This window comes from Schistocerca cancellata, chromosome 4 (assembly GCF_023864275.1).
Source record: "Schistocerca cancellata isolate TAMUIC-IGC-003103 chromosome 4, iqSchCanc2.1, whole genome shotgun sequence".
NCBI classification, from domain to species: Eukaryota; Metazoa; Arthropoda; class Insecta; order Orthoptera; family Acrididae; genus Schistocerca; species Schistocerca cancellata.
The window spans coordinates 893,775,270-893,789,329 of NC_064629.1; the positions used below are offsets into that span (position 1 = coordinate 893,775,270).

Genomic DNA, 14,060 nt, shown 5'->3' on the forward strand with positions numbered 1-14,060 from the left:
GTTCAATTATTTTCTGCTTATTGCAATGGGTGTTCAGTGACTTTAGGCCACATAGGGTATGTCTAACAAAGTTGCAAATTAAGCTTGCCAGATAGTCTCCACTACCAAATATCAGTAACTTGTTACTTATTGTTACATGTTTGAGACAAATAATCCATCAGTAAGGGAAAAACTTATGAAGCAGTAACTGATGCACTGAAACCCTCTTTCATACAGCCTCTTCACAAATAATAAACATAACCTCAAAAAAGAAAAAGTAACAATGTTACAGCACATACTTTTCTAAGACAGGTAGGGAATACCAACACAGTCACGAATTTGTAATTATATTAATTATGTATTTATTCACAAATAAATTTTACACACAGCCTCTACACAGATTAGTAAACTTGGCACTTCTGGGAGTTCATACATAAATTGGCACTGTATCACGAGATACAAGGCAATTAGGACACATTATGTGAAGTCCATTTGCGACTAACAGGTGGGAAGTATACACTTATTTGAATCATTAATTCTTCCTGTTTTAAAACTGCTGCTAAAACTATCTGAGAGCAAAGTGTACCATGCTGGCTCTGTTGCCCATAACAACAGATCAGTCACAACTGAGATGTAAAATGCTTCTGTATGTTTCCCTCAGCACTGTAATCAGACTAACTGAATGACTGTTAAATGCTTAAGTTACAGGAATGATTGACAGGTAGCTGTGCTAGGTACCACATACCACATATGGGGATCAAGAGTTGTACTTCCAACACTGTACCACATATGGATATCACGAGTTGTAATTTCAGTGCAACTACTTCCCATGTACAAAATGCAGAATTTATAAAGGCAATAGAGGCAAATTCATTTGCTGTTGTATCAGGCTTGTGGGACAGAGAAATAGGGAAGAATATGGATCCTTTGTGTTTGTGTTTGTGTTTGTTTGTTTGTGTGTGTGTGTGTGTGTGTGTGTGTGTGTGTGTGTGTGTGTGTGAGGGGAGCACACAAGTGCATACAAATCAAGTGGTGTGGTGTGGTAGGAAATCTGATACACAGGAATGCATTTAGAAAAAAACTCAGATTAGGTAGTCACTACCAAACACGTTATGTAGTCACATCAAATATACATAAAATAGATGCTGATTTTTAAAATTACTAAAATCAGAGATGCAAATTTTCTTCTCCTTACATTTAGAGGATAACATAGTTCAAACTTCATTTTATTGGAAGTAAGTTCACATACAAAATTTTAGTTAACAATCTTTATAAATATTATATGTTAAAAATCATTAAACAAAGAAAAGTATTAATAAACTTCACATCACATGAAATTGTATATTAAATAACAAAATATTTATTTCATTAAATCTAATGAAAATTAAATGAACACAGTTTATATATCTGAAGAAACAACAACAAAATTGTATTCACTATTACTAACAAAAAAAATTTTTAGTATTACTCAATGCAGTGTGAAGAAAGGACCAACAATTCAGGCACAAGAGTATAATATTTCTGCTTAAGCAGAATAATCCTTTTCTATTATCTCTCAATATCCCAAACTACATGATGTCAACATTACCACTACTTCACATGGACAAAGAGAGAAATTGAACTTCTGAAGAAAATGGCAACATTTGTGCACAGCAATCCTAATAGCGAAAAACCAAAGAACAAGTTACGTAAAGAACCCCTTCATGCTTACAAAGTGCAGTGTGGTGCTCATCCATCTGTCCGATGGAGCATAAAAAGTGATTCATTTGAAAGTGGCACCTGCAATTAGAATGCTATTGTCATCATAGCTGGAGGCAATGAGAACTTTCGTTGCTTATGATTTAAAATTCTTAGATGGTTAAAATTCCGTTTTTAAATCACCACCTATCACAATAAAACGAACTGAAATATATAACAGCAGTGGTGAAAAATGCTACCTCTATCAACACATCCATTTTGAATTACTATGTATTTTTTTCTTTTTTGTTTACTGAGCGTTTAATGTAATTTTCCATGTTACATGGCATGGTTCTTCTACTGCGCTAATTGTGGATGCGCTTCTGACCAAACTGTTTCAAGCACCCATCTCCTACTCCTCTCTCACTGAGGTAGTATCTTCTGGCCTTTGCAAAGCTGTTACCCATTCATCTCCTTTCTTATACGGCACTAAGTAAACAAGAGGAGCAAGTCACAGAGTAAATGCAAATATTTCACCAAAACTAGCATTTACACTAGATATTACATGTCACAAAAAGAGCAATGTGTTGACTGGTCACAAATGAACGATGTATTTTGATTAAGGGTTCCCAGAAATAGCTGTAACCAGTTGCTTTTTGTGATTTTTCAATTTTTATCTCCCATGACCAGTTTCAAATCACACAGTAATGGAAATAATGATTTATTTACTTTTTGTAACGCATGTGGGACAACTGTAGTAAACTTTGTTTGGTTCAATAAATTAATATTACCAGAAAACAAACATTACATTTTCCAGAACAGCGTATGCACCAGAAATAAACCATTGGATGCTAATAATCCTACACAACATCCACAATGCTCCAAACAATCAATAAATGTGAAGCATCTGATGAATCACTAGGCAATTCAAAACTGGTCATGGTAAATAAAAATTAAAGAATCACAAAAGGCGACTGGTTGCAGTTATTTCTGGAAACCTTTATTCAACACAGTCACAGTGTTCCACATCCACAATGAATAAAAGTGTTTTGATTGGTCAAAAGTTACCAATGAAATGAATTATCATTTGACAATTATACTACACAGTTCTACAGATTTAATCAATTTAAGCACTGATAGGTTTCTGCCTGTCATATAACTTTAGTATGGTTACAATGAAGCATATAGGCACATTTTGGCTTCACCAAAGTAAGTTGTTTTGTTTGATGAGAGGAAAGTGTTTGGACATTAATTTATCTTTTATTAATTTAGTTAGTACACATTTATGAAGCTAATCTGAATAGTACGTTTACAATGCAACATTATCTTTGCAAACCTGCCATAAAACTACAGATCACTACGAGAAAATTTTGAGACAGCAACTGTCCCTATAGTTTTCACCAACTGTTGAGGCTTAACTAATCAAGTAATGACAACAGATATCAAGAGTAAGGAAGGAAGTACAGAGGTTCTGAAACAGCCTCTTGCACAAGGAACTTGGCAAGTTTATCACGAAAATACGTTCTGGGAAAGGCAGAACTGGAACGCAAGTGAATAACGGAATGTGTGTGTTCACTGTCACAACATATGCTTAGTATCACTACCGCATTATTAGTGAAGTGAGCTCAAAACTACAATGCCATGTAGTGAATACAGCGAACATCCGTGAAAGTTCAAATAAGACATTATCATGAACTACAACTTTTCGTGTATATTTTCTTGCTCTGACGTGCTCATTTATTACTATAACAGTTCAAAACATTAAGAGAAGAATTTCTGGCAAAATTCTGGACAAAAAAAAGTAAAGTGATACTGGCAGCTGACATCATGCAGTAGGACAGGACTGGTTCATTTTTCTAACTCATGTTACTGTCACTGAAATTTCATGAATTACTGGTCCTTATCATTCATACATCTCACTGTATAGCCTCCTTACAGATTCATGTACTACTTACAGTAGTCAGCACTTTTATCATATACTGCAACAGAATAGAACTCCTTTAGCACAAAATATTTGTTAACAGTTTTAAAACATTATCAAAATAATAATTTAGAGAGCTCAAATACGTCTCAGTTATATGAGCAATGGCGAATGAGTTAGTCTAGCTCACATAAGAATTAATAATTCTAATTAGAGGCATCATTAGCCTTTCAATTATGCAACAAAGAGTCAAAGTCAGGCAATGAGGTATGAGGTTGTAGCAATTGGGATAAAAATTAACATAAATAAATAGTCTATTTGCAGGCATTACATTCTAATACTTAACACACAATTTGTGGTGCAGCAGTACACAACTGGGGAACAACTAATTGACATGTTTTCTCATTACAATTGCACTGGCTAAACTATAACTGCTATAATGCAAATTTAAACAGAAAACTTCTCTCTCCTCCTAGCTTGTTTCCTGCTATCCTTTGGCTCGACTATGTATTCTTATGAATGATAGATCAGATACAGACCACAGCACAGGTATCATCTGCCCACCTGTAGCTGAGCAATTCACAAATACCTTGAGACAGCGGCAAAAGGTGACACTACACAGCTTCCCTCAAGGAACTAAATCTCATTTCCTAGAAAAAAAATTGCTGAGTTATATTGGCATTGAAAATTTATAGGTGGTGGTGGTGATTAGTGTTTAACGTCCCGTCGACAACGAGGTCATTAGAGACGGAGCGCAAGCTCGGGTTAGGGAAGGATTGGGAAGGAAATCGGCCGTGCCCTTTCAAAGGAACCATCCCGGCATTTGCCTGAAACGATTTAGGGAAATCACGGAAAACCTAAATCAGGATGGCTGGAAACGGGATTGAACCGTCGTCCTCCCGAATGCGAGTCCAGAAAATTTATAGGTTTGCAGGTGAGATCCACATTGCTGCCACAGATTTAATTGTTGGGAACAACAGATGTACAATAAAAAGGGAGAGGGGAGGGGTGCAGAACAGCAGTCCTCTCATCACGAAATCGTGAATTAACTATTGACTTCTTCAGAATAATCATAGCATTTCAAGAAATACAGCTATTAAAGGATCTTATTAACTGGTTAGAAATGAATACAAGACTGTGTTAAGTAGATCTGTATGAAAAACACTGTACAGTGTTTTATGCCACAGTGCTACTTTCATTTAGTTGTTAGAATTAGTAGTCAGCCAATTCAACCAATAGCTTTTCTTTTCTGCCTATGAACAAAATAGGAGAGATTACATTTACTGCGGATTATATCATGTGTACTAACTGAATATAGCATAACCGGACAAAGAATTTTGAAGCAAGAGGAGAGAATAAACAAACTGTTTACACATTTCATGTTTAGCCTAAAATACACATTATTAAATTCGTTGTTGGTTTTTCTTTTATAGTGTGTAACAGTAATCTGAAATGGCTTATTTGGAAATTCATATTTTTGAATAATTACATGGTAACAGCTTAAAAATCACTCAAAAGGAGATATACATACTTTGTCTGAAAACGAAGCAATTTCTGTGTCTCTCTCCTACTCTGTACATCTGCTATTTGGTGAGTAATAGTCTATGAAGTTAAATCATTATTTAGCAAATACAGGATGTGCTGAGCAGCAGACAGACATACACCAATTACTTAGTTTTCAGACGAACATATTTTTATCTGCTTATCCATAGTTTGGTGGCTCTTATTTAGTGAGTAGTGTTCTATGCTCATATACACATATTCCCTCCTGGATTTTCTAATGACATCCTATGCTCATATACACATATTCCCTCCTGGATTTTCTAATGACATATACTGCCTTCTGAAAGTAGAACGTTTTTCCCTCATTGTTTTTCTTCGTTGGTGCCTCAACTGTACTGCACACTTGATTACACAACATTCAATTTGAACCAGCAAACAAGGTAAATACCAAAGCAGTTAATGGAGGAATGTCAAGCAGAATAGTTTCCAACAGAATGAGAACATCACTCTCCAGCTGAACTAAACACTGGCAAAAATACTGTATTTGAAGACTGCTTGAAAACATCTAGAGAAAAGGAAGTCTGGAGAGAATGGTTCTAGACAAACTCCAAGAGTCTTAAAGCTATTTTGACTGTAGAATGGTTGCATGGTAAGATACATTTTTAAACAATAGTTACCAACTACAACATAAAATTGATGATACAGTTTTGCAACATTTTATAGTTTCTTGGCACCACTTTTTTGTACATAAGTATGTTCATCAACAGAGAACTGCACTGAAGTTACAGCATCCACAGTGAAATCAGTTTCCTACAGAAAGACAAGTGAAACAGAAATGATAAACTTGGGTTAAAAATGTCTGGCTTATAATTTTAGTTTATCCTTTATTTTACTGTACACCATGACGGCTCTCAAAACATTCAACAGCTGATTAATAATTCATCCTGTACATGCAGAGTAGCCCAATGATCATGAGCAAAGTGCTCAAAAGTGGCAATGGAAAGAAAGAATAAGACGTTTTAGAAATAGCTCTCCAATTTAGTGTGGTTGATAGCTGTTTCCTAAAAACTCATCAAGCCGAGAGAGAACTCATTGTGAAAGACCACCGGGCTTGTTAAAAATCATATAGTATCTTGTTAAAAACAATAACAAAAGATACATTTTATTACTTTGTTTTCAAAAGTGTCAGTGTTTCCAGCCACTCTAAAAAGCAAGTAGAATATATTCAATGATGAAAAGCCACACACTGTAGTACCTTAGTAAGATATACAGTAAATCACCAATGAAATGAGTCAAAGTACGAGAGAGAGAGAGAGAGAGAAATTGAACTTCTGAAGAAAATGACAACATCTGTGCACAGCAATCCTAACAGGGATCAACCAAAGAACAAGTTAAGTAAAGAAGCCCTCTATGCTTACACAGTGCAGTGTGGTAGTCGTTCTTTGGTTTATTCCATAATTAAATAATGCAGCAGACAAACATATTCTCATTTTATTAAGATTGTTTAAAACTTTAGTATTTTAAGTAATTTTAGATTATTTATATTTTACTTACTATGTTGATGTGTCTAATGTGTATATTTTTGTGTGTAAAGAAATGACCTTTTTCTGTTAAAATAAAATTAACTCTTTCATTGTATTTACGATGTGACTGAGTTGTGATCTGCGTTAAGTGATGTCATTTTAAGAACAGTTCATGACTGTGTGTTGCCACTGAGATCAAAACTGGCATAGTATCTCAGGGTGTAGTATCTTTAACAGATTTTTTTTTTGGTTAATGTATTGTGTTACTTTAATGTACATTCTTTTTAGTGCCAATTCACATTTCTTATTCTGCATGCTTTTCAAGAATCCTAATAAAATTGGCTGTTTTGTACTCACTCCTGTCTGCAATGATGTTGGTAAGAACAGGATTTGTGAAAATGAGGCAACTCTTGTAATGGCGGACTTGTTTATATAACATTTTGTCCATTTTAACAAACTGTATTGCAAAGTTTATGAATGTATAAAATGGAACAACAAAATTCTCTGTTTACAAAGGGGACTAAACTTATTTGCATGATTATAGATCATATTAATGGAGAATTTTCTGTTGTGGAATACGTAATTTAATCATCATTTAAAAATTTAGTACTAATACTGAAGTTGAAATAACATGGAGAAAATACATGCATGCAAAAAGATACAGTTTGCTGTTTTGATTTTTGAGTCACAAAATACACAAAGGTGGTGTCATTTGAATTAGTCAAAATAAAATGAACAATAAAGATTCAAAACAAACAGGTAAATCAATGAATGTCACTCTTGGAATGATTTGTTTTGTCACACTGCAGAAACAAATGCAGAGATTAATGTGTGCACAGCTCAACTTTTCAGCACAGTTAATACTGCCAAACTGCTGAGTTCAGACTCTAACAGGTACAATGTGGTTTCATGGAGAGGTACGGAAATTATTTGGCTCCTACACTTAAAAGATATTTATGGTGTTAGGTGTTTCAGGCATAGCCCTATAAAAGGGTTAAACGATACCAGTTCAACTTTTAAGCAAAAGAACAAAGCATGTTTAATGTAAATGTGAGGGTTTCACAGGCATATTTGCAGTGTACTTTCCGTGAAGACCACAATGAACATAAAGTATGATTATAACTGTGAAAAGTGTGTAAATAAAATTAATACAATTTTCAATCATGTGAAATTTTTCCTGGAATACACGCATTAACAGCAAGTATGGGGACAGTTTACGTGCCATAAATATAAACATTTCAGTCACATTATCCAGTTAGCATATTCCAGACAACTGTTACAGGCTAAAATAGTGGTAAGAGCAATAGATTTAATTTATTACTAAACCACATAAGAAAGCAATGTACACAATGAAATGACTTTCATTAATACACAGCAAAACAGTTGATTCTTCCCAGATAGGAAGACAGATTCAGATAAATGCTATGTTTATAACTTTGTATTTATCAAGCATAGGAAAATGGCTCATTTAGATAATTATATGAGTACACATGAGATATTTTAATGAAAACCTATAAAAATCTGCAATAGATGTATATGTAAAATTGACTTTCTGTATTGAGTCAAATATGAAATAAGTATCATTAAATAAAATTAATATTTGCGGATAGCAACAGGCCACGGTACATGTCAGTCTTATTATAGGCACATAGCTACACTATCTACTTTAACACTAGATTTCCTTTGAAGAATATACAGCATATGGCAATTCTATTTGCACCACCAGTTAGCATCATCAGACTTTTGATAGGACCACATGTTCCCATAAGTATACAGATACTATGTCTAATATGTGCGTTGATAAATAGTTGTGCTGACATTTCTAAGTAAAACAGTATGGAACTCCCACAAGATTTTCAGACAGCGTGAATGAACACCTGTCTAATACAAAAATAAGCTTATAGTCACACATCAATTGAGACAGGTAGCATAAAACAACACAGCAATTATTTTAAAATAGATTTGTGATTTAAGGCAATGAAATGTTTTCAACACTGGAACGTTCTTGCACCATTAAGCCATAGAAGCGTACGTGATTATCAAATAGAAGTGCACAACATTGTCTCTACACACCATATAATATTTCTTGCACCTTACAATTATCTTTATTATGTCTTCAAGGCACCTTATAGTTAACAGAAGATATGACGTGAGAACCTAACAAAATATTTTTAGTTAAAATTAACAGTTGATATTTTCAGGAGAGACAATGGAGATGAAAACATATAATGAAACGAATGTTTATTTTGCACAACTATGAATCTGGAGACCAATAAAAATAATTTTCTTAGCTATAATGCAAAACTTAGAGTGTAAAACTGAGTGACTGAATTGCTGTGCTTCATCTCCTTAGTTTCCACTGAACCTACAGTTGCATGCTTTCACTTTACAACTGCATCAGTTGAATTACAGACAACCAGCATTTGACCTTTTTGTTTAGTTTTAAATGTAATAACTGTAAATACAGCACTATTTGTGTTTAAATGACAATTATCTGCATCAAGTTAATTGCTTTCTTCATTGCTATCAGCCATAATTCGGAAAGTACCCTGGTAACTCATTTATTTACAGACATAAAACAAAATTCCTGTTCACATTTGATAATGTATCAAATGAAAGTATTAGAATATAGAAGATGAGGAGGTACAACAGCATCTGAAGAAATGCCGTATCCATTTAGTGGGCAAGAGACAAAAACATAACAACACGTATTCACATGCCAGCTCTGAACAGTGATGAATGTATATGGTACAATGATGACAAAACTAAAATCCATGACACACATCAATCAGTTTTACTGTTGTGATTTCTCACACGTTCAATCCACTAGCTACTGAAGACAATGTGTTCAGAAATTTCCACGAAAACTGTAATAAGATGGTAGCACTAGTTAAAGTTCCATTGGGAACTTGGATTTGTGACCTACAGTTCAAACATCAGTCCACTAGTGACAGAACAATAATGACTCATTTTTGAAGTTCCTGAAGTAAAGTACCCAATAAATAAACATTATTCAGCGATAGTCACAAAAACACACAATAATTCAATGGCACAATTAACATATTAGATACTGTGTTATGACATGGCAAATACAATAAGTTTTTATACCCTATTAGATAAATAAATGAAAAAGATTTTTGATAGTTCCATACAGTTTCCTCTTTTTTTTAAAAAAAAAAAATGTTTGCTACAGTACTCCACACAAAATTCTGCCTATTTCCTCTTACGCTAATTTTAATAATCACTTAATAAAGGTGCAAAAATTTTGGTGTCTACAGAAACTTTATGCTGTCTGCTGTCAACCTACACAGCAAGTGCAGTCAATTTGCTTGCATGTTAACAATATCGATGTTAAAGCTGAATACTTACGCAATTAGTCATCACGGCTTTTAATTTCTACCTTTTTTTTTCCATAGTGCACGGAGGGATCTAATGTCTTACTTCAACAATAATGACAGATTAAAAATAAGATAGATGGACATTTGCTAGAACTAGTTGAGACTCTAAAAATATTTTCCTACATTTGCTTTGTATAGAGTAAATCTCATTCTGTGGAAAAGACCATTAAAAATTACCCCATTTTTCTAAACAATTATGAAAATAGGTATTCCTTTCTACATCAAAAGGAACATTCTAGTGATTAAGAGTATCACCTGGATGCAGCAACATCAACCGTTCAGGTCAACTAGTTTTTTGCAAATAACCTGAAACATAAATGAAAGTATACTATTAATAACATTTACCAACATTATTGTTATGAAGAAAAACTAAAGCACTTTCAGTGAAAAGTCATTTTTTGAACCACCTCAGTATACACACCCTGTGTGAAGTAGTGTCTTTACATAGGAGGCACCTGTGAGTGGGTTGTGTGAGTAACTGTATCCAACCTTACAACTATATTACATCCAAACATTGTATCCCTATTTTCATTAGAATTTGAGGCTCTGAACAGTTGTGTTTTACTGAAAACTTTGGCTCGGTGTACACTGTAGAATGTATACCAACAACTGAAAGAATATATTGTTAAATTTTGTTAAGATCTGCCATGACAGAATTGCATTCAGGAATTGTTGGCTATATATTGTAAGTTAAAGATATCTAACTGTTCACTGCACTGTGCTGACTGCAAAGAACTGTACATGGGAAGACTCAGTTGTAGGCAGCCGAGGCGAGGTGAGAAAATGTACAAAGAGTTCATACTATGTTAATAATGCATGATGATAATACTGTGGACCAGGAGCAACTTAAATCAATGGAAGAAACAACCTGTGCAAAAGAGCAAAGGTACTGCTAAAATATTCAGAGGCTGCAATTTGTGTAGCTTTTAGTATGTTCATTATTTCTTAATGTGTTTCTAATTGTGAAATTCTGACAGTGTACAAGTGCAGAATCACAGGAACTACTTTGGAGATTCTAGCGTGAGCTCTCTTACTTTTCATTTCAAACAACAGGAGTACCAAAGTGTGTGTAAAATTATGTTGGAATTGATGAGTGCTCATTAACCAAGAGGTTATCTCAACAGTAATCATACCCTAGTAATGAAAGTAATTAATTTCACAGATAAAAATGACCCATTTCTTTATATGATTACTGTGATATGAATTTGACAGTGCACGTTACAATTTACAGGACAGAAATTGGTTTGCTGCAGCTCTTTGTGCTAGTCTATCTGAAACATAGGACAAGTGCATATACTCCATTAGCTAGACTGTTACCCCTTAAATAACTAATTATTTTCTTATCTGTTAACTGATTCCACTTATACATGTAGTATGCATACTAGAGAACAAAGCATTACCAGATTATTATTCATACAGTATTTTATGTACTCTTGTTATTCCATTATAATTTACATCTTTTAATTCCAACGGCATTGTTAGTTTTCTGTAAAATATTTTCCTTTAGTATAAGTTACTGAAATTTTTCCATTAATATGTTTTCATCGAAATGGTGTGAACTAATTACAAATTATTCAAAAATCCAACTCAATGGATAGCACTCATGTCACACTTTTCAGTAACTTTTGTACTGTTCTAAAAGTCATTAGGAAGTAATTATGCACATTTTGCTACACTCAAAAATACTTTAATCATTTGAACCCTTAAGCTTGTTTATTTCCTAGTTCTGACATTATATTTTGGTTACCCTAATTTTTCTGAACTGGCTAGTGAATTTGATTATCAAAACAATATACTAATTAAGAAATAAATATTTATGAACCTGGAAATTTTATATGACAATAGGAAATCCACCACGTAGGTATACAGTGTATCAATTTAACACACTAATGTGGAAGACTTAAGGACAAAGTTAGCTTTCACATGATGTGTCACTGCCAAGCAACATAGTGCAATGAACACTGGCCATATGTAGAACAAACAGCTACAGTATAATATAATACCGTATAGTATAGGAGGTACCTGTAGAAAGTGTACTGAGGCAAAAAAAAAGACATTTTTATTCAAAGACAATAATTAGATTGATGTGACCATGATTTATAATTGTCCCCTGGACTTCAAAAATGATGGGATACGATTCTTAAAAGGATTTATGATCAGCACGGACAGCAATGCATGCTCTGCTACATGCTCCCATGCTGGCCACAAGGTTGGTAAGTAGTTCATGTGGTTGGCAATTACATTCTTACACCAGTACAGCTGACAACTGCTGGATGGTCATTGATGCATGAGGATGTGCTATGATATGTCTCCCCACTGCATACCACATGTGCTCGATGTGATTCAAGGTGGAGTACGGGCAGGCTAGTCCATTCACTAAATATCCTCTCTTACCTGTAGCTCCTCCACCTGTGTTGTTTGATGTGGTCACACATTGTCAGCCATTAAAAATGAGGTCAGGGCCACAATACATCCCTGAAAATGTGCACATAGGGAAGGAGCACAGTTTCACAATAATGTTGACAGTGAGCGTATTATGTTCAAATATTTGGAGTCAGTATGTCCATACAACATTATACCTGCACACACCATAGCACTTGGACCACCAACAAAATGACAGTGTTCAACAATGTTCCTGGGTGCATTATATGTTTCTAACTATCTCCATTTGAGGGTACATTCAGAATCACTTCTCAGGCTAAACCTGATCTCATCCAAGAAGAACACATGACCCCACTCCTCGTTGGTCCAGCCCCTATGCTCTTGTTACTATCGTAAACAGTGGTACCAGTGAACAGGTGTCAACTGAACAACAACATACTGGTTTTCAGGCTAACAGACCCGCACATGCAGCTGAGTATGAGACTGTGTGCCTTGCAGTCCTGTTATTTGATGTTGCAACAGCACACATTGTTTGATTTGCGCCCCTTCTTGCTGTTGCACAACGTAGTGGTCATCTGATGCTGTAGCTGACCATCTTTGACCACCTCATCTTCTTTGGGCAGCAGTGCCTGTGGTTGAAAACTTTCCTCATACATGTGAAACAATGCTGTGAGCAATATCAAACACCTGGCCTACACTCTTCCAGTTTCTGGATAATTCTTCCTTGTGTAAAGCCATTCAAATGTTGTCTCCAGGCCATGTTTTAATGCAGAGCACCACCACCACCACCACCACCACCACCACCACCAACATGCACCGTGCACCGTAACTGCTCTCTAACTGACGTATATTGTGTTTTCCCGTTCCCTAAACTGCGTGTGTTGCAAAGCCAGCCACATTTGGCACTATAGTCATGCTGACCTCATTCCACATGATGCCCAAATTTCTGTGCACAACTAAATGACCTCTAGCAATATGGTCCCAAACCCTCATCCATCAAGTATTTAATATGTTATCTTACTTTATCTATCTCATCCTTCAGTTTTGTAGAGTTGTGTAGAACATTAAATAATCATCTAACAAACAGTCAAGTCTGATTAATTATTGGTGAACAAAATAGGCTGAAACAACCACTAAATCTGACCCTTTTATTACTATAAATTAAAATACAGTTAGTGAATTCACAAAATATTCATATGCCTGTCTTTATATATCCCCTCCAGACAATAAGCAGTCTGCATCTAGCCATCAACCAATCAACATCTCAATGTTAAAGTCCATGGGCATCACACAATATGAGCAGATTGTGTAGTACCATGTATGAAAGTCCATGCTTTCAAATTGTCATGATAAAATCTGTGTGTAAAAAATTTCACAGCTACAATCGACTCAATTAACATCTCTCGGTTGACGTGAATGTAAAACTCGATCCTAAGTTAAATGTGTTAACGATTCACTCTAAGAATTGTGCAGAACTGACTATTATCTCATGAACTGTGATCTGTGGAAGATTAATGTGCAAGCAGACAGTGCTGAGTTTATTACAGAACTACATATTAAATATGTTACTCCTGAAAAGATCACAAAGTGTATGTCCTAACCTGTTACTGATGAAAAAAGAGAAGTGTAAGGTAAACTGGTCATCGCCCAAATATGGTTGAACTGGAATACATTTGT

General features: G+C 34.8%; 1 protein-coding gene and 1 long non-coding RNA gene across 3 annotated transcripts in view; one reads left to right on the forward strand and one right to left on the reverse strand.

Moving 5' to 3' along the window:
* Nucleotides 1-323: 323 nt before the first annotated feature.
* Nucleotides 324-5,180, forward strand: LOC126185057 (uncharacterized). The gene is made up of 2 exons (XR_007536936.1): nucleotides 324-4,272; nucleotides 4,504-5,180. It is a non-coding gene; the product is annotated as an uncharacterized LOC126185057 (long non-coding RNA).
* LOC126185056 (vinculin) overlaps nucleotides 1,951-14,060 on the reverse strand; it is a 267,137-nt gene continuing 255,027 nt past the window's right edge. For both annotated transcript variants that reach the window (XM_049927816.1, XM_049927815.1), the window contains one exon: nucleotides 1,951-10,307. The gene's annotated coding sequence lies outside the window, so the exon portion shown is untranslated. The remainder of the gene's footprint in view (nucleotides 10,308-14,060) is intronic.